At 44.9% G+C, this 27,883-nt stretch overlaps 1 protein-coding gene across 2 annotated transcripts in view; it reads right to left on the bottom strand.

The window, feature by feature from the left end:
- LOC144773497 (P2Y purinoceptor 2-like) overlaps positions 1 to 24,450 on the bottom strand; it is a 207,872-nt gene extending 183,422 nt beyond the window's left edge. Inside the window, exon 1 of one of the 2 annotated variants that reach the window (XM_078658549.1) lies at positions 24,247 to 24,450. The gene's annotated coding sequence lies outside the window, so the exon portion shown is untranslated. Of the gene's footprint in view, positions 1 to 24,223 lie in introns of both variants that reach the window. The other variant, XM_078658550.1, reaches the window with a different exon arrangement.
- Positions 24,451 to 27,883: the final 3,433 nt, after the last annotated feature.

Here is a 27,883-nt window from a genome sequence, read left to right as displayed (position 1 = left end):
AAACGGCCTTCTTTCCTCCATCACGACTGATGGACCCATAAGGGTGCTGCCAAGTCCCTCCTCCTGACAGCCGACTCTCACCGAAGTTTCTCTTCATGCAGTTGACTCACTATCATTGTGCAACTGGTGGCCTGTGGCACACATAATCAACACAAGGCTAATACATTCCCCATGAAGATTAGATTTAAAATGTGCCCTGTTAAAACATGAACATAAATCAGTGGAAAGATCAAGGAAATAATCCTCCCCCATGTTCTCCACCCGAGCAGGCTGCTTGCCAGTTGTGGGTCCCCGGGATCCTCGTTACCACTTCCATTTCAAATACAATAATAACGTCGTTCCGCGCCCAAAAAAGTAATCTTAAACAATTGTGAAAAGTTCATCAAATAACAATCATTCCCGGTGATAAAAAGAGATTCACAGTCACTGTATAGAAATTTTCTTGCAGATGTCTCTCTTTATTGAAAATGTTGATACACCACACTTGATAAAATCCAATAGCCGACGCGTTTCATCCCTATAGGGACTTCTTCAAGGCTCAAAAGTCACTCTTTAGTGCATGTTCACTTTTCAAAATCCAGTATCCCCAATTAGGTCTTGGAATACAGATTAATGTATGATGTACATTTACTGGTCCTGCGGCATGTTAGCCTCCAACGTCACAAGCATGTGTCTGGTTCAAAGCGTTGAAACCATTTCCATTTCACTCTACTGGAAAGAGGGCCTAATTGAGAGTCCAATGGAAGAGGCTGTCAGGGATTGGTAATAAAAGCCATCATGCCCATCTACAGATCTCAAACATTAGGGGACATTGTCACATCTCTTGCTTTTTGTTAAATTCCCTTATAATATTCAATTGCTGTTTTTCAGAAACTATGTTTATTTGGAGCTCTATTGGGGTTGATTTAAAATCTTGATGAATACTGATGGCATCATGGGTGCAATGGCCAAATACCTCAGATTTTGAAGGTTGACAATAGTATGAGACACCTCACCCACAGCCACGTCCAGCATTAATGATTGGTGGAATCATCATAACAAATTTCAAGAGATGTAAAAGTATGACAGATGTCGCAGTCAATTCACCTTATTCCGGTCTTTAATTGATGTAGAAGACTGTACCTTTGCATGGGTTAGAACAACACAAGCCAGTGGGCTTACACTAGTATTAGGAGCCAGTTCTCTAACTTTTATGATGCTCATTACCTCAAATAGTTCTTCTCTCCAATTATGTCATGCTACAGGTGAACATTTGCCTCATACAATGATATTAGAGTTGTCACCGACTCCTAGTTCTGTATGATAGTTTGCTGTACTACGGGCAGTGCTTAATTTGAGCCAGTGATTTCCGGTGCTCAGCACTGGCATTCAATTGTCGGCACCGGTACTTATGACAGTCTACCACATGGTGGCACTGACTGTCTAATTTTGAAATGAGCAGGACAGTTGTTTAATAATTATTATTACATGAAAACTGACTAATACCAGCGGCCCAAACCATTCATATAGCTTTGGGCAGCCTGGAATGGTCTAAATTGTCACTCTTGTAGATGTGTCAAGGTTAGTAGTTGTTATTGCCAGCGCAGGCAGGGGCATTGGACGGTGCAAGCTACAGTGGCCTCCTGATAAGGGCCCTGGCACTTCAATTTTTACAAATGAAGCACTGACCATGGGTTTCGGAAAAGCAAGTTCACAATCTGCTTTGCTGCAGAAATAAAAACTCATTTAAAGAGGATTCAATGCAAACAGCCAAAACAGAGAAATGAAAGGAAGTGATTGGGAAAATCGTGGGTGGCACACTGAGTGCTGTTCCAGATGAAATAACGTGTGTCTTGTGGGAGTACCAGAAGAGGCAGAAGGCCCCTTGACTGAACTCTTTGTGAATCCTTAGTCCTTAATAGTATGAAAGCCAGAGAGACTATCCAAAATACTTGGTACTGAACAATCACATATAACTCCAACACCACTCCTCACCAGAAGCCTGGAGAAAACCTAGGGGCATAAACGCATGTGTCCTGAGCCACAGGCATTGAGATGTTATCCTTCCAGCAGCCAGAACTAAAGGTCCCATCCACTTTGAAAATACACATATCCTCCTGTTATCTGATTATACCAAAGAAGGGTAGGGCTAGAGAAATCCTTTCAGAATATGGAAGAGGAATTACAGAAACATGGCTTAAAATACATGATGGCATTCCCTGCAAAACTGTTAGTTCTAGTGGAGGGAACCATGTTTTTTATTAGCCTGGAAGTAGTCTTGGACTGGCTAGATTGATGGTGGAAAGTATGCAAAAAAAGAGGCTTGAAAACATAAAGATTGGAATCCACAAACGCCCTCCAGCCAGGAAATGAGAAAGAATACCTGGATGCAGAAGAGGGGTAACTATGGCGTAGATTCATCAAGAAAGGCAGGATTAATATGCCACAATCAAGAGACAATCTCTAATTAATTCAGAAACAGATGCTGCTCTTTCTTCTTTCTTTTGAAACAAACAGAGACAAAGCCGGGACAGCAGTGTTGGGGCAAAACTGGTTTGAGTCTCAACATCGGCTGAATTCCCTGTAATTCTGGCCAAATCATTTAATACCCAGTGCCTAAAAAATTAATGTGACCTTGTGTAATGTAACTGGTGCTCAAGTAAAGCACACCAATAACTTTGAGTTTCCACTATATAAATGGTCTTTGTTACTGGTTTATTTTTTGTGAGAATGCCCGCCTAAGTGATATAAGTAAAAAATTCATTAAAAAGTAAGTAATCTAAATTCGATTTCACACACTGGAGGAAGCTCCCAGGATCCCTGTTGGGCATTCAGCACTCTCCAAAATTATTACTTTACCCTGATTCTTGGATGTACTCTTAAATACTCCATGTTTGGAAGCGTATAGCTACTTTCAGAAAATATAAATCGTGATGTGCACCCTATTATGGAGGTACAGCTAGGATTGAGCTGGCCACTCTCTGTAGAGGGATGTCTGAAGGCTTCCAGAAATATGGAAATACTATTGGGCACCACAACTAGTCAATGACTTGGCATACAGTACCCAGCAAGAATCATCAGTGACTGCAAACAAGAGAACAATGGGAAAAAGGGGCTACTCAAGTATATTAAGTTAAAATTACTTTGTAAATATCTATTTACAATAACCCTCCTAAAGTAAAATGTTTGTATATACCTATGTATTACAAAATTACAAAACGTTATGGATCCAAATGCAAATATTATTTTAAACAAAGTAATGGTGCATGCATTTTTGTATAAAAAGTGTTCTTACGGTATAGATATATAAAGTAAATATTTATTTTACATATAATTTCAACATTACCTTAAAAATACATTACCTGTAAAAGTCAAAATAAATTAATGTTTTTAACATTATTTGCTAGAGGGTTCTATTTTAAGTCCCTTCTATTATTTTCTATAGGAGAGTGTTGCAGTACCAGTGGTTTGCCATGTGTGGTGCAAGACTTACTCCAGATCTGAGCATCTACTTTGGTACTTCTTTAGCTATGGTATCTTTACACTTGTAAATTTGCCACCACCTCCTGTTTCAAGCAATGGAAACATATAGTTCCACACTTTGTAGTAAATTTACACTCGGAAATGGTGAACAACAAAAAGTTGTGAATTTACTACAAAGTGTAAGAGTAACCTTCCACGTGTTGATTTACTCATGTGTAAATTTACCTTTGTGAATAGTCCCATTAATAGTTAATCACCAACCTTTCCAACACGTAGTATAGAAGCTCCTACTAAGAAAACTTTAAAAGTCTGAAACCGCATGATCAGAAGTTACATTAAAAAGTATTTGCAGATTCTGGTGCCACAGCTCATTCTCTATAGTGTTGATCCAAGTTGTTCTCTATTGGAGTATCACATGATCAAACGTTGATATGGTTTACTTCTGTTTTTTCATCTAAATGATAAACATAAACATATTATGGTGCGAAGGATGAGGTTTCTTTTATGTCCCCACCCCACTATTTAGAATAGCAGACACCCTATTAACCTCCCAACCTCATTTTGCAACCACCTTTTAGAGATGTGGTGTGTGTAGAACTTGTGCAAATCATGGCAAACCATTGTACTCTATAATTACTTTAAGGGGGTTTGGGCTAGTGTCTTTCAGCCACTCGCTTTGTTTTGTTATGAAACATCACCCATTGGCTTAATACTTTGTGTATCTTAGCTAGGATCAACTATCCGGAGTGTTTTAGTTTCGCTGTGTTTTTGGGGGGTTGTGTGGGTGAGTCCTTCGACCTCCATTGGAGTACCTGAGGGACTATTTTAGAACTTATTATGGGAGAATCTCAGTAGCCTTGGGGAGTGAGAGCTGACAAAGGGATCTAAAAAAAGAGTGCTATAGAAAATATGTTGCTTTATTTTATGTAGCATCCGTTTTTCAGATTCTGTTGTAGACCTCAGCATATGCAATGCTGCTGCACCATGCAGCAACAGAAACATGGTGGCCATCTTGAAGCAGTATTCTGCATGATCTATTATTGTTTTACCATGCCAAGATGGCCAGCACATTTATACAGCAAGCACTGGGCAGCACTGGGGAGCAAGCAACTACAAAGCCATCAATTAAACTCTAAGCAAACTAAAGTGACACTTTTTTTCGGTTTCATCTGTATTTCAGAAGCTTTTGTCTTCTCTTTGTTACAGTAGGTTTGATGTCTGTAAGGCATGCACATGCCTGATCCAAGCGCCGTTCAACTGTCAAACCTGTTGATTTTGTCAATGCTTCTTTTGCAGAAATGTTTATTTAAGGCACGGGCCAAGAGGGCAATAACCCAAGGCCCCCATCTTCCAAGGAACCCCACTGAGGAAGTGAATGCAGAGACATATTAAGGATTTTGGAGACCCTGGGCCAAACATACTTTGGGGGCCCTGTTCAAAACAGCTCTGAATTTATGATCCAGTTTCAGCTCTTTCATGCCCTCTTTGGCCAGGTTGCTGACAGTTCAAAGGCACACTCGTCCAAATTCTAAATGTGTTTCCATCTAATATTCAGGGATAGTGACTTGTGATTTCAATATTGTAACACAGCAGGGTCTCTCTCATATTACTGCAAATAATCACTGTGACAAACTCCAATTCTCATTTTTTAGGTCCTGTTTTGATGTAAAATAAACTTTTTTATGGATGTTGCATGAAACATAAACACAACATTTCTCTGCAAAATGTCTGTAATAGACTCACACACATCGCCCATGTTAAACAAATTAAAGGAAAATGGTATTTAAAATCATCGGTTTAACCCTTTCCCTGCTCATGACGGAACCACGCCGCCATGAGCCACGGGCGGCGTGTGCTCATGACGGCGTGGTTCCGTCATGCTGCCGCCGCCCCGCCCATGCGACACCGATGCCCCGCCTGTGTGGGCAAATTAGTAAGTGGGCAGAGTCGTGACGGAACCACGTCGTCAAAAGCACAGCCTGCCCATGGCTCATGACGGCGTGGTTCCGTCACGAGCATGGTGGCGCCGCGCTACCCCCCTCCCCCTCAGCGCCACGGCGGAATTACCGCCACGGCCTAGGGGTTAAGAATATCAGTGCAAAATTTTACAGAACAGAGCTGTCTCTCTCAGGGGCCCCCTGAGAGGCTGGGCCCTGTGCCAGAGCCCACTTTGCCCATGCCTTAAAACATCTCTGAGTGAACGTTCCCTCTATTTGACGCCTATCTATTCTATTCTATTTCAAAGCCTCTGTCTCTGTCTACCTGTACCACTGACCCTGTCTCTCTACCAAGTGTCATATTAAAGATTTTTGGAGTTCCGGACAAGTCATATTTCAATTTTTGGGTGTGTGTACCCCTAAAAGTTTAAGATATAGTTTAGTGCTGTTCAGTATTATTCGAGTTTATTTAGCAGGGAAAGGGTGATAAAATTCAAATTTCTCCCATACCAGGACCCCCAATTATGTCTTACCGTGGGCCCCAAAATCCTTAATATGACACCGCTTCTTTCTTTTTCTTCGGGACTGGATAGTGAGTTGCCATTGTCTCACGTTTCCTGTTTTTGCCGCGTTTTTAGTGCAATGCCATAGCTTGGTAGGCTAACTATAAACTTTATTTTGCATTTTTTCAACCGAACTTGGGCATATTTCACGTTAACAGTAAACAAATTGAAGGTAAAACCTTCCACCCTGTATCACTGTTTTCGCTTTTGATGTGTTATTTTCCATATTTAACGCATAACCTCACTTCTGTGTCCATAAAAAGAAAAGAACTGACCGGGCTGACTGTGCAGCCTTCCTTTTATTTCACAATGTACCCTCGGTCTCTTTAGTAACTAGTCACTTTTTAAAACCTTTAATGCCCCCTCGAAGGCTGGGAACCACACTGTGTCCCACTTTGTACATGAATTACAAATCATTGACAAACCCGCGCGGTGCACCGTGTGCTTTGCAGGGCTCAGGGTCAGTTGTCAGCATTTTGTTTTCTGGTCGATGTAAACACATTCCCAGACCTGGCTTTTCCACTGATCCCACTAAGAACCTAGCGCCTGGATGCCCTCGTGGGTGATTAGCCGCGCTTTACAAATCCAAGTTGATTGATTGATTGATTGATTGATTATTATAAACTTTGCTGGCTGGCATGTTGTTCTGGCGCAGCCGATATTTATGGTAGGTGCAAAAAAAATGCCGATGGCAGCAGCACCTCAGACTATCGCACCGCATTAAAATCTGTTAAATTTCGAATCGTTTTTAACCACTTTGTTTGAATATATCTTAAACGTCGTCACACCTTTGATTTTCACAGTTACTGCTTTGAAGAAGTCGCAAAATTCGAGCGCGTACCTAAATCTAGGGAAATCCGCGCGGTCTGCACTGATGCCGAACTCTAACCCGTCACTTTTTCCAGTGGCGGCTCCTCGCCCACTGCTCGTAGAGCAGTAAAAAGGGGAAAAATAAAACGATAATAACAAAGTTATAATCATTTTATTTTTGGTTATTATCGTTTTATTTTTGGTTGCTGCGGGTTGGGTTAGGGCAGGGCGGGGCTGGTGGCTCAGAGTGGGCGGAGGAGCGGACTGTGCACAATAAAGTGCACATGACTGAAACGGCCGGCCAAGCAGTCATGCGCACTTTGCATATTCCCCACTAGGCTGTGATGTGTGGAATATGCACAGGCTCCCTGGCCCTATCTGAGCACCAATCCACGGCACTCAGACCAATCACAACACAGTGCTGCAGCGTTGTGATTGGCTCAGGAGAGCCTGTGTGCCGGGTGCTTCCTGCACCTTCTTCCGGACTGAAGTCAGAAAGAGCAGAGACGCGAAGGAGAGACACAGCCATTGGAAAAGGTAAGTGTTTTAAAAAATATATATTTTCAAACCCCCTATCCCTACCAACCGCCACTGACTTTTTCCACTGGCGAGCTGTATGCTAGTTTAAAGGTAGGGTAAGGCAAGGTAACCTTTTTTTTCCAAGTGAAGAAATTCCTTGTCTTTCAACTCCGTAGACTATGAAAGTGTGTGGGTGGGATTCACAAGCAGTTTGTAAACATACACAAGTCTTTTCTGTAACTACAATTCATAAAAAGGAACCAGAAATACATTCCAGTTGGTTTACCCCTGTATTTGGATTCAATATCTGATTTTGTGTAATTTAAATATACTTCTAGTAGAGCTCCTTGAATCTAGTGCCTGTCACAGCTGTCCACCAGTACTCGCAGATGTAGTAAGGTGCACAGGCATCACAGTGACCGGTGTACCTTTATGCATGTTAATATGCAGCTCAAAAGTGCAGCCTTCAGACATTTTTGTTTTCTAAGAAGAAAATATGTTTCACATGCAGAAATTCCCTCCCCTACAACCACACTAATTTCAGCTGTGGTCCTTACACAATTTCCACTTTTGGAAGGGACTTACTCTTGCCCTTGACAGTAGTACATTTCTGTCCAGAACTAGACTGCGAATAGTTGCGAATACTGGGAAACTCGAAGATTTGCTCTCATTTACATGCTATTCGTGTATTATTAGATGTGAGCAAACTCATAAGTGAAAATTCACTTTTTGTGAATATCCAACATATGTTTACTGTTGTAAGTTAGATGATGATAATAATAATACAATAGGAACAGGTGAATGAGTGTTAATTGCGCTGGGGTATGACAATAGTGGAATTCTCAGTCAGTCCAAAGCTCAAAGGATAAGGTTGAGGTCACCCACCCTCAACCCAAATGGTTGATGTATACACAAAACCACATATAAAGGATAAACAAAGTATATCCTGAGCTAAACAACAATATAAGTAAACAAATTCCGAAAGATGAGTAATCTTCATATCTTCCTTTATTAACGTTGTTTTTCTTCATAGAAACACACTAGCCGCCAACACGTGTTTCGTCTTGGTGAAGTTAACCATAGACTTCTTCAGGGCTATAGCTAGAATCAAACAGAACTCTCCATAATTCATCAGATCATTTGAAAGAGTATTTTGTTTAACGAAGGCTCCTAGTTCAATATGAGTAACGAGATCCCAGAGAAGAAATATTCTTCTGTAAACAGCCCCGATATCCTTAAAATCGAAAAAAGTTGTGCTGAGTCAATGTGCCGTGGCGTAGAGCTGTAAGTTAAATTATTTGTTCACCTACATTCAACTTGTGTGTGGAAATACCTGTGCAAATCAGGTACTAAGTGCAGGTGTGATGGTAGAGCCTGATTCACAAAGGTAAACTTGCACTCTTTTTTATAAGTTTACTATTTTTGGTATTCGCAAACTACGAGTTTAATTTTACTAATGGTAAGTTTCCAACGGTGAGACTCTGCATTTGGGGTGGAGAACTCTGCACATAAAAAGAAAGGACAGGCCTGTCTGTGTGAAAAAAGATAGTAAACGTACACAAAAATGTAAGTTCCTCTCTTGTTAATCTGGCCCAGAGAGTCCACACTAATACCTAATGGATTTGAATTCCAACAAAAGCACCGCTTTGTGGGCGTTCCCTGCTCGGAATCATACCTCCCACGCTCCTCCTGACTTATCCTACCCTGACCCTACAGATGCTAGATTTACAGTTTCTCCATAGTAGTAAGTCCCATATATGAGCAAGAATGTCTATAGATCATAACTCAGGCTGTGCCCTTAGTACAGATCAGTACAAAAGGGGGTGGTGATGGACGGAGCATCTGAACCAATCAAACACTCACACCCAGTCAACAGATCTGGGTTTAATCCATCACCGTTCTTTAGCCCACTCTGCCACCCCAGTTCAGACATGGCCATATGCAAATCAGTCTGACCCTGTGCCTCACGGGAACAGTCCAGCCCGAACTGCCAAGCCATGTCTTCCCTGGACCGGAAACAAGCTTCCTAGGACCAGTTTCTGGCATTCGAGCCGTCTTCAGCCAGGCTCGCTTGAATCCTGTGGCAAAGTGAGCAAGGGACTCACGTCTGAGCATACCCTGCCACACATATGGCGGCCAAAGCGGTACAAAAGGGGGTGGTGATGGACGGAGCATCTGAACCAATCAAACACTCACACCCAGTCAAAAGATCTGGGTTTAATCCATCACCGTTCTTAGTACAGATGGCACACTGGCACATCTTAGTTACATTTAGGCGCATGCAAGGTTTTGTCAATCAGTTTCAGTATCTTTTTGATAAAAGTGAATAAAACCGCTGTCCAGGAAAAGAGGACAAAGATACTATGGTGGTGTTTAGAATGTGGAACGTGTCATCTCTAATAATACCCTTGGGTGCCTGAGCAGTGCCTGCTTGGGCTGAAATGTAGGTAGAAGGTGCTTGCACTGTCGCACACACGTCAGGCCCTCATCGCCCACATGGTATGGCAGCGCCCCAGGACATTTTCCACGGTTATTGCTTCAGCACAAAAGACTGCTGCGCAGTTTGAAGGTCACGGATGACAGGGGGAAATCCAAAGTAGGCCTTATTAGCCTCTCTTCCATTTCTGGGCGGTAAAATACCATTACAATTATAGAAATAGGAAGTAACTGTCGTAACTTTGACATAGAATTGCACAATGTGAAACTAGAAAACCCGGGATCAATCCCGGCTTCCCCACCTGCCCAATTTGTGTGATCCTAAGCAATTGTTTTATTTCACGTTGCCTCCTCCTCTTCATCATCACATATAAGAACACCTTGAAATACATCTGTGTTCTGGATGGGCGCTGTACAAAACCTTTTCTTGTGTTTGATTTAATAAACTATAATGTTGTCCATTTATAATAACAACCCAAGCCAACCAGAGGGCTCCACACCACAATTGACTTGCTTCTTAGTTCACTGTTGGCATTGGTTTTTTTTGGGGGGGGGGGATAAACGTCTCTATGTTCATTTTTGAAAAGTATTACTTTGGTGTTTTTTTTAAAGCTCCTTAATGCACTGATATAATCTGATGTACTAAGGTGAGATGCTTCAGCGTGTTAATCAAATGCGCTTTTATACATTTTCAATAGACTTTCATCTTATTTGTACACATTTGATGCTAAAGGTCTTAAAAGTAAATGTGGTGCAGGACACATTAAATGATTCTTTTCTTTTTCTTCATTTAGGTGTAAATAAATGCTTAACAGTTCATTTAACATCTTTCTGAATGTTAGTGCTCTCTCCAGTAATTACATCAGCCCAGCGTTGACCTTCAGTGGGCATGTGAAGGTCAGGAGGGGGCCACATCCACAGAGATAGCAGGAAGGGGAGGAATTTCTGTTCAAGTTCAAGTTCAAGTTCAATATTTGTATAGCGCACTACTCACCCAGAGGGTCTCAAGGCGCTTGAGGGAGGGTGGTACTTTACTTATCGAATATCCAGGTTTTTAGTTGTTTTCTGAAGGAGAGGTGGTTCTGTGTAAGGCGGAGGTGGGTGGGCAGAGAATTCCAGGTTTTGGCCGCTAAGTAGGAGAAGGATCTTCCCCCCCTGGTGGATCTATGGATGCGCGGAATTGCGGCGAGGGCTTGATTGGACGATCGTAGTTGGCGGGTGGGGGTGTAAAAGGACAGGCGCGTGTTGAGGCATTCGGGTCCTAGGTCGTAGAGGGCTTTGTGTGCGTGGGTGAGAAGGCGGAACGTTATTCTCTTGTTGACGGGGAGCCAGTGGAGGTCTTTCAGGTGACCGGAAATGTGAGCTTGGCGGGGGATGTCGAGTATGAGTCTGGCTGAGGCGTTTTGGATGCGTTGGAGTTTTTTCTGTAGATTGGCTCTGGTTCCGGCGTAAAGGGTATTTCCGTAATCCAGTCGACTTGTGACCAGTGCGTGGGTGACTGTCTTTCTTGTTTCGGTGGGGATCCAACGGAAGATTTTTTTGAGCATGCGTAGGATGTTGAAGCATGATGATGAGATGGCGTTGACTTGTCTGGTCATCGAGAGGGAGGAGTCCAGGATGAAGCCCAGGTTACGTGCGTGGTCCGTAGGTATGGGCGCGGTTCCCAGGGCCGGTGGCCACCATGAGTCGTCCCAGGCAGATGGGGATGAACCTAAGATGAGGACTTCCGTTTTGTCCGAGTTCAGTTTTAGACGGCTGTTCTTCATCCACTCGGCTACTTCTTTCATTCCTTCGCGTAGGTTGGTTTTGGCGGTGTTTGGGTCTTTGGTGAGGGAGAGGATTAGCTGGGTGTCGTCTGCGTAGGAGATGATGTTGAGGTTGTGTTGACGCGCGATGGATGCGAGGGGGCTCATGTACACGTTGAAGAGGGTGGGACTGAGTGATGATCCTTGTGGTACGCCGCAGATGACTTCGGTGGCCTCTGATCTAAAAGGGGGGAGGCGGACTCTCTGGGTTCTTCCGGCAGGGAACAAGATGATCCAGTCCAATGCTTTTCCTTGTATTCCGATGTTGCTGAGGCGTTGTATGAGGGTGCTATGACATACTGTGTCGAAGGCTGCGGAGAGGTCAAGTAGGATGAGGGCAACTGTTTCTCCGTTGTCCAGTAGTGTTCGAATATCGTCTGTTGCTGTGATGAGGGCGGTTTCGGTGCTGTGTTTGGCTCGGAAGCCGGACTGTGAGGGGTCGAGAGATTTGTTGGATTCGAGGAATGCGGCGAGCTGTCTGTTGACGGCTTTTTCAATGACTTTGGCAGGGAATGGGAGGAGCGAGATGGGGCGGTAGTTCTTCAGTTCAGTGGGGTCTGCTGTGGGTTTCTTCAGAAGGGCGCTGAGTTCGGCATGTTTCCAGCTTTCCGGGAAGGTAGCGGAGTTGATGGAGCAGTTGATGACGTCTCGGAGATGGGGTGCGATAGTGGAGTCTGCTTTGTTGAAGATGTGGTGGGGACAAGGGTCAGTTGGTGATCCTGAGTGGATGGAGTTCATCAGGCGGATGGTGTCTTCAGTGGTGATTGGGTTCCAGGCGCAAAGGTTGTAGGAGGGGGGTTTTGGATCGAGGGTGGGTGGAGTGGACTGGTCTCCGGATTGGTTTTCAAAGCTGTTATGTATGTCGGCGATTTTGTTGTGGAAGAATGAGGCGAGGGAGTCGCAGAGTTCTTGGGAGGGAGTGATGTCGTTGGTGCCGGCGGTGGGGTTGGTAAATTCTTTGACGATGTTGAATAGTTCCTTGCTGTTGTGGGAGTTTTTGTCAAGTCGATCATTGAATGCTGATTTCTTGGTGGATCTGATCAGTTGGTGGTGTTTGCGGGTGGCGTTCTTGAAGGTGGCCAGGTTGCCAGTGGTTGGGTTTTTTCTCCAGGCTTTCTCGAGGGTGCGACAGAACTTCTTGGATTTCTTGAGGTCATCGTTGAACCAGGGAGCTTTTTTGCTACCTCGCTTGATTTGATGGTTTTTCAAGGGTGCTAGTACGTTGGCGCTGTGGGTTATCCATTGTGTGAGGTTGGTGGCTGCTTGGTTTGGGTCCGATGATTTGGTAGGAGCATTTTGGTGAAGCGATGTGAAGAGCTGGTCGGTGGTAATTTTGTTCCAGTTTCTTCGGGGAATTGGTTGTGGGTGGTTGTGGGTCGTGGTCTTTTTGTAGTTGAAGTGAACGCAGCTGCGGTCCGTCCAATGGAGAGCTGTGGTGTGATTGAAGGAGGTGTGCTTGCTGGAAGTGAAGATTGGGTCAAGCGTGTGTCCGGCATAGTGGGTGGGGGTGTCAACAAGTTGTTTGAGTCCGAGATTGGCGAGGTTGTCTAGAAGGGTGGTGGTGTTGCTGTTGTTGTTCTTTTCCAGGTGGAAGTTGAGGTCTCCCAGTAGAATGTAGTCCTCGGAGGGGAGAGCGTGTGGGCTGATGAATTCAGTGATGTCTTCGCTGAATTGTGTGCGTGGTCCTGGTGGCCTGTAGATGAGGGTGCCTCTGAGTGTGGTCTTGGAGTCGGTGTGGATCTGGAAGTGAAGGTGTTCGGCGGCTGCGAGGTCATCGTCGGAACTGGTTGTGGTGCGGATGGTGTTCTTATGGACGATGGCGATGCCTCCTCCTGTTTGGTTGATGCGGTCTTTTCGGATGATCTTGTAGCCGTCAGGGATGGCTATGGCGATGTCGGGTGCAGATGAGGCGTTCATCCAGGTTTCTGTAAGAAAGGCGACGTCCGGCGAAGTGGTGTCGAGTAGGTCCCAAAGTTCAGTGGCGTGTCGGTGGACCGAGCGGGTGTTGAGCAGGATGCACTTCAGGTGGTTAGTATCGGAGCTCTGTTTGGAGTTTGAGGATTTGGTGCGGGTCCTGATGCAGTCGAACTTGCAGGGGTGGCAGGTGAAGGGTCCATGGGTGTGTCCTGGGGCGGCTTGGTAGCAGTTTGGGAGACGGCCGGGGTTGAGTGCTGAGAGGGTGGCGGCATCGTACGTTATGCGGGAGGAGTGGGTTTTGCGGAGTCCAGGGGTCTGGCGCTGGGCGCGGTCCAGGCACGGACGGGCGTAGACGGGCTTACTTTGGCGCGCCTTCGGCGTGCATGGGGCGTGTCCGCTGTAAGTCACCCAGGGGTTCACCTCCTTTTGTTCACCACTGACTGTTTTCACACCTTTTCCAGTTCAATACTCAGTGGAGAGAGATTCCGGCTGATCATCATCTGTCATCTGTCTTCCCTGGCAGTTTCTTGTAAGGGGACATTTGTCGTATGGACCACTTTGGTGTGGTCATCTCAGGTTCTTTTTTTCCAGAAGTACCCTCTACATTCAAGGGGTCTCTTGGTCTTGGCGCGCCTTTCAAATCCCATCAATCTCATCCTGATCACCTCTGTCCCCTTGCTTTGTCTCTGTGGCAGAACAGATGGGTCTTCGGAAGCCCCTCTTAATTTGTCCAGGGGCCCGGAGGCAGATGCATCAGTCCTGGGAGCCCGAGTGAGCACGGATGCATTGCACAGGTACAGGGATGCCAAACTGCCATGAAGCAGCCGATTGGACAGTCCATGGGTCCTTAATCACTCGATGGCAGGATGAGGTGGGTGGCAATGGGCGGAGAAGGGGAAAGCAAGATTTTTTGGCAACAACGCACTGGCGCCGCCATAGGGGGCCAGATGGGGCCCTTGTTCCAGCTCCGTTGGTCTTCCCCCACCCGCTTGGGCCCTACCAAAACAGCTTTTCCATCTACCTTTCACTGCAATGCAAGATTGTTTGAGGCAATAAATAGACTACATGTTTGATTAAAATGCTTGAAGCTGATTTAGTATGGTTGTAAACACACACACACATACCAAGTCAGATTTATATAGTTTAAGCTAACGTCCACACACATATACATATATATATTATATATATATATATACACACCCTCTTTATAACTGCCATTTGTAGGTGACCCTATTAGTTTTACCTGGGGCCCCATATATGCCCCCTTAAATGTCAGTTCTCTAGGCTCCATTGCAGCAATGCAACTAAATTGGGGAGTGCAGGATATTAACTAGTATTAAATTGGGTGGGGGGATAGTCGAGTGCAGTGAGCTGTTTGGGACATAGGTCTTCTGAGCCCGAGGTCTCTACATTTCAGTTGCGGCCCATGCACGAACGAGCGCTGGGGTAGTGGGGCCGGGTGAGGGGGGATTTTGACAGACGACGAGGAGGGAAAATTATTTATTTAATTTTCCCTTGTGGTCATCTGTCGAATCCCCCCTAACCCAGCCCCACTGCTCTTACCTGCACGGCCCGCGGCTGGCACATTTGATCCCAGCTGTCCCTGACAATATACTATCAAAACTGACTTAAAAAGAATTACACAGAAGGCTTAACACATGGCTGCCCCAGCGACAGGGCGTCCCAGCGCTACCAAGTAAACATGGTTAAAACAATCAACGAGAAGGCAGAAATTATCCCGGGAATAGCCATGTCTTTATTGCTTTACGGAACTCCAGATGATTTTGGAGTCCTTGAATTGCAGGGGTAAGAGAATTCCAAAGTTTAGCCGCCAGAACTTTGAAGGACCGACCACCTTCCCTGACTCTACAGACACTGGGAATACAGACCAGTCTTAGATCCGATGAACGAAGTGGTCGGTTCGCGCAGTATGGCACTAACAATTTAGCTAGAACAGATGGAGCTTGATGAGACAGAATTTTAAGGGCTACACATAGAGCCTTAAATTGATCTCTTCTCTCCACTGACAACCAATGAAGTTTGGATAGTGACCTCGACACTGAGCACGATTTAGAAGGTGCTAACAGAATCCGGGCTGCAGCATTCTGAATTCTCTGGAGTCGCAGAGTGCAAGATTTACTGGCCCCTAGATATAAAGAATTCCCATAGTCCAGCCTTCTCAGATGGAAAACAATGTCAATCGTTTTAATCCAGGACTACCAATAAGCATAAAATGTAATACATGCATAATATCTACCAGGTGCAAAATTGGGCAAAGCAAAAATCGTTCGCAAATTTGCGTTTGCTCATTTATCTTTTAGAGTTTTTTTCATGGGGATTCTCTTTTTTTTATTTCTTTTTATTGAGTAGAGCAAATAAGACATACCAAGAACAATCGATAAAATGGGAGTTTAAATGCCATTCTCTGATCAAAACCTGCACGTATGCCTAAAACCAACATGGAATAAATACAAGGAAAAAGAGAATAAGCATATTACCACAATAATCTGGCTACTTCCTTCATTTTAAAAAGTGCTTTAGTCAATGTCTCGACTATTTACGAATGTGGAGATCTAACATACTACAGTGCTATAATACCCGGAAAGACCCGGAGTGAATTGTCTTTCACCCGACATAGAAACAGCACAGATTAAGTACAAATTTATAGCAATTAGAAAGATGTTCAGCACACCCTTATATTTACAGAAACGGCCAATGTAGTGGCCTTAGGTTTATAGAATCAATATTTCAAGTATTCATTTCTTCGACACGAATAAAGTGATCCGAAGAAGTAAGTTCTACTCAAAAAGCAGAGTCCACATAAAAAAATATCTTCAAATGATGTAATTCTTTTCTTTTTCTTTTGATGTTAAATCCAGACAAAACTGCCAACAGGTGTTTCGTCTTCCCATAGACTTTGTCAAGGCATACGACGAAATGATAGTGGACCAAATGAAGTACGCAAATGCCAAACAAATCGAAATCCTGATAGCCTTTTCTTTAACACGACCGTGACTATATAGAGCTCCGTTCGCCACTACATTGGCTGTTTCTGGAAATATAAGTGTGTGCTGAACATCTCTTTCTAATTGCTATAAATTTGTGTATACAACTCTTTTGGTGTATCAATGGCACTTTTTGGTAGTAGGTGCCAGAAAGATTAAAAAAGCACCCCGATAATGTAAATTCTCATGTTAAAAAAATTATCTCACACTGAAAACTGTGCATTAAATGTGATCTTTAGATGTGCAATTCCATCTCTGTAAAAGGGAACAATACTACCTTCATTTTGTTAATATAACAGATTAAGTACAGTACAGCAGAAGATTTTGCAACAATACTCTGGCAGCATCCTCAATTTTCAGAAGTGTTTAGGTCAAAAGTATCTACTTTTTACAGATGTGCAAATCTAGCATACCAAAGTGCAAAAGTTCTAAAGTGCTATAATACACGAGCGACCAAAAACAGACTATCTTTTCACCAAACAAGATACCTCCACAGGATAAACCAGAATTCAAATATGTGTACTGTTTATTTATTTATTTTTAAGATCCTGCTTAAAATGTCTATAGAACTTCTGTTTCCACCATAGTTCAAGGTTAGCAAAATATTTCCATACAGCAGTGAACGAGCGAGCAACGAGGGAGCAAATTGCTATAAAAGTCACCTCTGCTTTTGTCAGGTTTTCCCTAAATTTAGTAATTCCAAAATTGACCTCCTCAGCCTCTGGATCTAGCCTCTTCTGGATTGCCTGATTTATGGCCGAAAAAATCTTACCCTAGAATGGTTCAAGGTTTGGACACGTGAAGAATATATGTAACCAAGCCCCTTCCCCTTATGCCAAGCAGCGAAAGCATCTATTCTCCACTTCAGTATATTTTTTGTTTTTTATTTTAGGTGTATAGTATGCCAACCATCGAGACAAGAGGGCCATTCTTTTTAAATTGACAGCTCCTAATGCCTTACTCCCTAACTGGGATATAGACTACCACTCCTGACTTGACAGAGTGCAATTGGTTTCCCGGGTTACTCTTTCTAGAAATTTCTCAACCAGAGGAGATTCATTTTGATTGCACACCTGAGAGTACCAATTACTCACTCTTCTTAGTTTGGCTCGAAATAGAGCGGTCACCAACTTGGTCGGGGCACCACTAGATGAGAGATTATATTCGTTTAAAAAATGTATAATCTGTAAATATTCAAAAATGCCAGGCTTGTACCATTCCCCGCATCTATTCTGAACCTCTTGCCGGGTGATTACTTTATCCTGCATTAAAAAAAACCAAGCTCTTCTAAACCACAATCCTTCCAATTCCTGAGGTGACTAGATTGAATTTGAAGACCCAAACTTTTGCAGTCCCCCAATATTAAATAGGGGAATCCAGTAGAACCTGCTTGCTTAAAAAGGGACTGTAGGCTAGAGGCATAATCCTGCAGAGTCTTATATCTAGTTCTATTTGGGAGTTTAGATGTTTTTAAAAATATCCGGATTTGCAAACCAGATTACTGTACCATTGTGTCCAAAAAAAAAGTTCTCTAATAATCCATTTGATTCCAGTAAACGAGCTGTTAGGTCTAAAATAGCCTCCTCATAATATGTTCGGATTTTTGGCGGTGCTAACCCACCCTGATTAATATCTAGTTGTAATGCTGAAAGTTTGACCCTGGAAGCCTTCTTGCTCCAGACAATCATGGAGATTCTCACCTTGTACCCTCATTAAATATGGGGTATTCAGTCTCCGGAAAATTATATTAATAAACCTCTATGTGAATACTGCAAACCTATGAGTTTGGGAATAACAATATTGTGGAATTTGCAAATACTATTAGCAATAGTAAATATTAAGAATTTGCCCTCGAATTCTTTTTTTGTTTTTTTGCTTATTTAAGATGATTTTAGATGTGCAAATAGCTCACATGCACCAGGTTATAAGGGCCTTGGAGCCTATGTCCCACCTGTAATTTATAGCAGGAGCCCCAGCGCCCGGCCAGCACCGCTCACATGGTTTATCCTGGTCAGACCTGGCTGTGGGAGAAAGCACTGTGAGCAGAGGAGGGGCTGGGACAGTGTCCCAGGACATGAGACTTCCAGCTCCCGGGTCTGCACAGTGTCTGTTATCTAAAGATCTAGGTGAGACTTAGTAGCATATCTAAAGGATGCTGCGGGGAGTGATAGAGACACATAAGGCTGATTCTGCATGCCATTTCTCACTTTACATAGCGTTATTACCAAAGCATTACCATATTACAGAGGAAGCATTTGTTTTACTCATTGGAGAAACAGCATCTTTTCAAAGTACCAAGTAAGCTAATCTCTCTTCACTTTGAAAATTGAGCCTGAATCATTCAAATCGAAAACTACCCCTCAATATGTGGATTATAAACATGTGATTTACAATACTTCAAGCAAATTCTGAGGATTTTTTCACATTTATGTTTGTGACATTAGTTGTTTTTGTACAGCACCCACGGTCAACAGGATGCTTCGAGGAACTAATTAAATCATAAGATCAAAAACCTCTGAATATGTAAATTGCACTTATGCCACATGGCACCTTTTTCATGATGTATCACAGATAAGTGCACCCGACATGATAAGCCATCATATTGGCCCATTGCGTTCCACATATAAAGATTGTCAGCGATGTGGGGCTTCTTTAAGCCAACTTTGCAGCCCTTTGTGTTTTATTGCAAAGCAGGCAATAGTAAATGATCAAATGGGCATGCATTAGCATTTTAAATATCTTATGTAATACTCGGAGCTGCTGAAAGGAAATCTCTTTCCACAGAAGTAAGGCAAACTTACAAACAACAAACTACCTATGATACAGTACGCATGTGGCTTGGTGATTTTGGACCATACGCGCATTGGCATAAAGATGGCATTGGGCATATTACATGCCTACAACACCAAGAATGCCCTGCTCGCAAACGCCACAAAAACTACAGTTCTGGTCTTTGGAAAAAGAGCCAAGAAACGTCATTTGGTATGGAACTTGGGCCCCTTAAACATAACCACAACTTCCAAATGAAGTTACCCTGGCGTCCGGCTGTCTGTCAGACACTGGCAAACCCTTTCCACATGTAGAGTCCCTTGAAGAAAAAGCAGCCAAAACATTGTTTTCCCTAATTAAACTTTACCACAAATTACCGAGCCCTAGAGCCGAGGGGATTCGAATAGTAGAGTGGGCACACTTGCTACCCATTCTCAGCTAGGGGCACCTCGCACTCCCTGGCATGCTCACAGAGAGATTAGAGTGTTGCCACAGAGCTGCAAATAGGAACAGATTCCCCAAAACAACAAGACGCACACTGATTCACTGGAGTTCGGGCTGGTGAATAAAGACACTGAGGGGCAGATTTACAAGCCCCTTGCGCCACTTTTGCGTCATTTTTCCCATGTTAAAAGTGACGCAAATGTGGCGCAAGGGGCTTGTAAATCTGCCCTTGAGTGTAAAAAGGATTGAATTAAATACTACCATCAAGCGGTCAGAGCAGACTGACTGCATTGTGTGTGTGTGACATTTCAGATCAAAAAGAGCGAGTGATCGAGGTATCGCTGCAGTGAGATACCCACACTGAATGTGGCCACGGAATGTATCACCGAGCCAGTCATAATGTTGCAGCACTTAAAGAGAACTGTGAAAAAATACAGGCACACTCCTATCAAAGGAACAGGACATAAATAACATTTGAAACATCTCGGGCACTGAGGATCTTGACAAATCCCATGAAGACACCGCCTGTCAACCACACCTGAGAGCGGCTATGGGATATAAGCCCTAAGGAACATTCCGCTGATAGACTCAGGACACTGCCCCTCTGGGAATACAGGGCCCATTGGAAAAAACCTCTCCAGGGCTAAGGAGGTGCAGGTTGTGCCCATATATCTTAGAATCTGCAGACCACACGGTATGTTGCTGTCCAGAGTTGCTTCACCAAAGGAGAATTGATTTAAGGCCATTATTTTTGCAGCATGGCGTAAGATAATGCAGAGAGGCAATGTTGTGTATTTCCTCGTCTGATGTCCCAATCAACTGGCACGAATTGGCAAGTTCTTTGCTGCAGCCGAAGGCTCCTGAGGATAATAGTCCACGCCTGGCAGCATCCCAGCAGCAGCATCAAGCATGAGCCTGCGTCAACTCCATGAACTGGTGGCCCACAGCTATGGCACCCGACAGATGCACTAGATTGAAAGCTGTCCCCACAGGCTCTACAGCCCCTTTTATTGTATTGTATTGTATTGTATTGTAATTGCATTTATATAGCGCTTACTACCCCTGACGAGGCGTCGAAGCGCTTTTTCGGCAAGTAGCACGCTACTCCGGGACCCATAGAGGATTAGTGTTGAATTAGTATAGTGAAACATGCAAGTACATTTTAAGTGGTGGATATGTTAGTCAGTTATTTTGATTTGGAATGATAGCAGAAGGATAGAGGAGGAAGAAGGTTTGTATTTCTGATACTGTTAGCCCATCTGGTCTGAAATATCTGACATGGTTCAGCTGCTTGACATTTTGCGCTTTGAAATATATGTTAGACTATAACTTCACCCAAATCCTTCACGCTTCCTACACTTTAAAGCCCCTAGGACACAGCTTTAGCGCTTTACTATTGTCTTTTCCCCACAGGCTGTATTTTCTAATCTCCACAATGAAGCATCTGTATGGATTCGTTGCACGTATGTGACACTCTGGAACATATTTGCACTTATTGTTTCTCATGTTGTGTCCTCTTTCTTTGAGACCCTCTGTCCCATGTGCTCCGTGATTCTACCCTTTTGCTTATTTTAATGTGTTGTTTTATCTAGGACATAGCTTTTGCCATTGTACTATTGTCCTTTCCACACTGGCTGTATTTTCTACTCTCTGCTTGCTATGGAGTATCTGCATTGATTCAAGGCGGCACGTGGCACTTTGCAGTTACTTCCACTGAATGCTCCCCATGCTGCACTCTCTTTTCTTAGTGGCTTTACCTCAATGCTTTTTTAATGTGATTTAATTTCTTTGTTGTCTGTTCGCACTTTGATGGAATTGTAAAGGTTTTAATTAATCATGATACATTTTTACTTACGTGCTTATATCATTGTATAATTTGTTTATGGAAGTCTTTTATTTATACATTTTATTGTGAGGGACAATTAATTGGTCGAATAAAGTTACTAAATGTAGTGCTTATATAGCGCACGAATCACCCACCACTGTGGAACCCTTCCTGGCCTTTCCCTGTGAAGTGCCCACTCCTGGGCACCCCCAAGGTGAAGCCAGGCATCCTAGCGCTGTTGGGGCCGTTGTGGAGATTAGGCAAAGCTGTTGCCCAGAGTTGCAGAGTGGGACCCATGATTGGAATAGGCACCGCGGCGAGAATTATCAAGTCCAGGGAAATTGAGCCCAAGACCCGCCAAGGTGGGAATTGAACCCTGGTCCCAGGCCAGACCTCTGCATCAGGGTCTGCTGCTTAAGCATTGAGCCACACTTCTCCACTACACGACTTATGTGCTGCCTCAAACCCTTATTGCTGTGCAATAGTAGATGAACATGAAAAACATACACTGTAGACCTCATTCTATGCCTTTTTGATCATGTTGCAGTTTGGGTCTCAGCTATGACTGCAAAGGATGTCAGGGACGGCTTTAGGGCAATGTGACAGGTCCAGCCGCACTGGCCGCTGACCTGTGGAGGGGGGCACTGACCGCAGGGGTGGACACTGTGTTTTGCAATAACTTACTTTAAAAGCGTCTGCTGCAGAGTTTCTTGTGCATTCAGCTTTCAGGCAGCAATAAAAGTGTCAAGATTACTCTTGTGGTTAATATTCCTGCTAGAGAGAGAGGGAGATATCAAAATATTGTCTAGGGACAGGTTTGACTTATCTTACAGTGGCACAGAGGGTTAATATACCTGCTGCAAAGAACAGATCTGTATTTTATGCGGATAGCTGAGTGGATTAGTAACACCAGTCTTTACCAGCACTTTAAAACAAATTAAGTGTATGTGAGAGAGGTGCTATGGAGAGATGAGGGGCACATTAGAGGAGATCATGGGGGAAGGTGCCAAAAAAGATTGCGGCACCTGGCACTACCAGCGCTAAAGCCGGCCCTGAAGGAGGTGATGATATGGTTTTGTCAGACCCTCCAGTGATGAAAGACATTATTGCCTATGCTAATCAGACCTCCTTCTACTTTGTAGGATGTTTTATAGCACTCTATCTCTCCTCTTTTTTAGGCAAAAGAGATTGTCAGTTGCCTAGAATCACACGATGTTGAGCCGATGCCAGGATTAAAACTTAATTCCCAATGCCCAAATATGACCGTTCAAGCCACAAGCCACTTCTATAATGAAGCACTACTTCCAATGACTTGTTTCCTACTTTCTGGGGTCAATGGGGTGCAGCTTGGGAGGCCAGAACTAGTTGGATGCAGGGCACAAGTTCTAAAAAAAGAAGTGGGGGGACGCTGACTTCACGACAGGAAGTGACGTCACAAAAGGCGGCCTGCACCCTCAGACTCATTGCCTCCCCTCGCTCACCCCTCAGATGCGATTGCATCCGAGGAGCCAGCGCGTGAGCAGCGTGCTGAATGAGCTCCGATCTCGCCCCAGAGAGGCCAAAGAGTGAATGTGTGGCTCCATTTCCTCCAGTTATCGAGCTCCCGGTAAAATAAGTGGGGGGACGCCGTCCACCCGCGTTGTACCCCGACTCGAGCCCTGGTTGGTTGGCACTATACAAAATTAATAAACAAATGAAGTATCCACAGGTTAGGGCATGGGGGAGGGGGAGGGTTACCTCGATGGCATTGCCCACGTGACCCGGCTGTGCCCCACGAATATGTCCGTGAATCCGTCTCCCAGGAAATAGCTTTGAGAAGATTACCGCCTCTGCCACCCTGTTGCTAGTTCTCATTAAAGAGGGGACACCGAGAAAGGCTTACAACTGGGCACCCGGTGGCCACAGCGCGCAATGTACGGAGATATGAGGCTCTTCAGACACCACGTGACTTACACTTTTCAAATACACCCTTTTAGGGATCAAAAGCTGTCCTTAATGACCCATGCGACTGACAGGTGTCAGTCAAGTAGTTGGGATGAACTGTCAGCCAAGTCAACGGCTGACAACTCGGTTCCAAAACAAACACACAAAAAACAAGTTATAATCCTGGCGTGCCCACTTGACCACAGGTTTGCTCCTCAGCACGTTTCCTTTTGCTATCATTACTTCATCATCTAGAACTGTGGTGTGCTTGGAAACAGGCTAAACGCTACATAGTAAAATGGATTGATTTATCTACAAAGCACGTTTTCCTCGTACATCAAATAAAGCAGTTTTAGTTTCAATTTAAATAATTGTGCGGCTCACAAAACACAGCCACAGAGCCGAGAAATCTGCAGCTAGCTACTGAACGTTTCAGGCGTATAGAAGAGTGCAAAGTTGCTTTGTGGTTTTCAGATGTATGCAATTGCTACCTCTTACATGTTGTTTGCTTTAGATACTTGCACTGCAGTATTATACCTCTACTTGTACTTTGTACGCTGTTGTAACCTGCACGCATGTCACTTTTTCCTCCTATAATGCGCCGTTTGCTACCTGTTGTATTTTGTTTGCTCACAATTGTCATTTTTGCCTCATGTAACTTAACGTTCGCTTTTGTAATTTGTTCACTTGTACTGTTCTCCTCATGTATCAGTTCTGTTCCTACAGTGAAGCGCTCTGACACCTTCGGGTAAAGTCCGCGCTATATAAAAGCGCATAAATAAATACATAAATAAATAAATGCACACACAAGTGAGATTGAAGTTTCCTTACAGGTTCAGGTGTCTCAGGCAGTCCCCCTCCCAGGAGCGCAGCATCCCCCGCTAGCAGCAGGACCCCTTCTTCACCTCCACACGCGCCTCGGTGGTCTCCCTGGGCTTCTGTGCGCTTCCGCAGGTGCGGGGGCGCAGTTTGTAGCTGGCACGCTGCTGCCGCCGCCAGGGACCGGCGTGTGGCCGCTGGGTCTGGTTTACAACTGAGGCTTCCTGGTGAGGGCGGCGGTGGGAGGGGCTCTGGGGCCGGCCCCCTCCCTCCCTCCCCGGGCAAGGACCAGAGGTTGGGACAAGAACGGTCATGCCACACGCGGATGCCAACCTGTCACCTAATCCGTTGTGCACCAGAGCTTGTTTGCTCATCTGCGCCCGCAGTGTTTTAAGTAAATATCTGTGAGTAACCTGCAGGTCACGTGTTCGAATCCCGGCGCAGCCACCGCGGCTCCCACTCACCCGAGGCTGTGGGGTTCACTATCCACGCTGGGGTGATGGTCAGGATTCGAGTCGGGGTACCACGCGGGTGGACGGCGTCCATCCACTTATTTTACCAGGAGCTCGATTACTGGAGCAAATGGAGCCACACATTCACTCTTTGGCCTCTCTGGGGCGAGATCGCAGCTCATTCAGAACGCTGCTCATGCGCTGGCTTCTCTGATGCAATCGCATCTGAGGGGTGAGCGAGGGGAGGCAGGCAATGAGTCTGATGGTGCAAGCCACCCTTCGTGACGTCCTTCCAGTCGTGACGTCAGCGTCCCCCCACTTATTTTTTTAACTGATAGTAGTGGCCTTTGTTATTTGCAGCGCTACGGAAAGCATGGCTGTAGGGAGTGTGGGCGAGAGGTGGAATTTACCCAACCGCCCAGATTTTGGAGGGGACACGGGGGACAAGTGTCGGGGGGCGTAGTGGACACAAAATGTGCACTTCCACTATTGGCGGGGCCATTGGAGCGTTAAAACGCTACCTCTGCATTTGACCTGCTAACCTCGTTTCAGCCCGGGTCGAATTTAGAGGGTGGGTTGGTTATTCGCTCGTGCAGAGGTCAAATTCCCGAGGCTAGATGTAGGCTGTTGTTTTACAGGTTTGGGGCTTTTAGCACAAACTGTTGGCCGGACATTGCCATTCTCGATAGAATGACAGCGGTCAGCCGAGCAGGCCTGTCACCTCCAGCCCTGGGCTCAGGGCTCAGCGTGGAGGCCTCTGCCCCTGCTTCTCAGCAGAAGAGTTCACGCCCCGCAGGCAAAGGGAGGTGCTGGAATCTACAGAAGGAGTACTTTGAAAAGCGCCTTGACGCCTCGCCAGGGGTAATACGCGCTATATAAATGCAATTCCAGGTGATGCATCTTTTGTTTGCAGCCCGCCCCGAATACAGAAATACGCGGGACAGGAAACCTGTTTCTTATCTGTTTATTGCAAAATTGCTATTAATGGAAGTGAATGGCCACCAGACACCCTTTGCAATGTGTTTGCTGTCCCTTCGGGCTACTGCAGGCCGGCCCTTCAATTCCCTTAGTGCAGAAGAAGCCCCCTAGCATGCATTTAGAATGTATCAAACAGATGCGACGTTTGCTCTTTTCGTTGCAAAAAGGCGCTTTCAGGCCAAACAAGTAAAACTGAAAGTGTTAATGGCCTGCAGTTTAATAGTTAAGAAATTACTTTGATTTTAGGGCTTTCTGCTGTGGTGCGTTGGCAGGGTTGGACTGGCATGTAGGGCAATCTGGCGGGGCCAGAAGGGCTGGTTCAACAGGTCAGTGTTCGGATGTTTTTTGGCTGTTTGTGGTCTGGTTTTGTAGTCTGGTGGGCTGGTTATTGCTGTTGATTTCCCTGATATTACCACAAACATTGCTTGTAGCAAGCGCCCGTGCATGCTGGTTGCTACACCCAGGGCCACTGGAATTATGCGATTGTGCAGCCGCAGCATTTTTTGAACAATTATGCATTCACCACATAAACCACCTGCTGCATAATCTGCAGATTTTAAAGAAAATAAATAGCTTGTAGCTCAAACGATTCAAAAGTTACTAAAAACGCAGCAACACATGTTGACGCACAGTGGAAGGCCCTTTGCAAAAGTGGAACGGTCACCTTTCTGTTGAATATTGCTGTATTTAGATACTAAACTGGTACTAATGAGGTGCAACCAATGCCTAGACAGTGTTAAAAAGTGTAAAATTAACAAAATAATGGAATAATACCATTACAAAATGTTCGCACTACGCTGCGTAATTTGCTTTTCCATGACACATAATTTACTGAACTCTGCTACATAATTTGACACTTCCCTGCCACATCATTCCAGTGATACCGGCTATTTTTTGTAAAACACCTTTGCAGTGTGTCTTTATATGTGCAGTCCTACCCCGATTTTTCAATGTTGGCCATTTTTTTAGCTTCCTGATTCACTACTGAGGACACTTTTATTGTGGTGCCCGGGTCAGTTTTCTCTCCCAGTCTGACCCTGCTTCTAATACTTATGACTATCTTGCGGGTCACACAATGAGGCTGCTTTCATGAAGGTCTCCCCAAAGAGACAGAGGTGCAATTTTGTGCATACGAAAACTACAGGATCTGTGATCCTGAGTACAATGTGGAGGCAGGGTCAGAGATGCGACTACAACGGGATTGCCCCCCTATTTTGGCAGAACCAGAGAACATCCAACACTTTCTATCCTACACCTTCCCTGGACCTCCCCTTCCACTTCAGCAGCCCCAGCAAGGCAACCAATCAATCAGTCAATTAATCAATCATTCAGGGATTTGTAGAGCACACTACTCACGTGTAAGGGTCTCAAGGCGCTGGGGGGGAGGGGAGTTTCGGGCAGCTCTGCTCATCCGACAAGCCAGGTCTTGAGGCTCTTCCTGAATGCTTGCAGTATAGGGCTTCGTCTGATGTTGAGGGGGAGTTCGTTCCAGGGCATGGCCACGATGTAGGAGAAGGATCTGCCTCCCATTCTAGCTATGTGTTTGCAGGGGATTTCGGCCAAGGCCTGGTCAGCGTAGCGGAGGTTTCTTTTGGGGGTGTGGAAGGACATTCTTTCATTGAGGTATTGGGGTCCAGTGTTGTGGAGGGCTTTGTAGTCGTGTGTGAGCAGCTTGAAGGTCACTCTTTTTTCGATGGGGAGTCAGTGGAGGTTTCAGAGGTGCTGGTTGATGTGGTCTTATCGTGGGATGCTGAGGGCAAGTCTGGCTGCGGCGTTCTGCATGGTCTGGAGTTTGTGAAGTAGAGATTTGTTGATTCCGGCGTAGAGAGCGTTCCCGTAGTCCCGCCTGCTGGTGATGAGTGCGAGGTTGGCGGTCTTCCTGGATTCGGGGAGGATCCATTTGAAGGGCTTGCGGAGTATGCGGAGGGTGTTAAAGCTTGTGGAGGATACAGCTTTGGTCGGTCGGTTCATGGAGAGGGAGGAGTGGAGTATGATGACGAGGTTGCGGGCGATGTCCATGGGTGTCTGAGGGTTTCCGAGGGCAGGTGGCCACCAGGTACAAACATTTTCTATCTACACATGCCCAGGGCTAGCCCCACTGCTCTTCAGCAACCTTTGAAAGAAACAAGCAGGTGGGCCCAAACAAGCTCAATCTTTCCAAATACACACCCTAGTAGCATTAAACACTGCCTCTTCTTTTCTGACTGCTCCAGTTCATG

The sequence above is a fragment of the Lissotriton helveticus genome, chromosome 8, assembly GCF_964261635.1.
Source record: "Lissotriton helveticus chromosome 8, aLisHel1.1, whole genome shotgun sequence".
Taxonomy (NCBI): Eukaryota; Metazoa; Chordata; class Amphibia; order Caudata; family Salamandridae; genus Lissotriton; species Lissotriton helveticus.
Note: the sequence above shows the minus strand (reverse complement) of the source record. Positions and strands in the feature narration are given on the sequence as shown.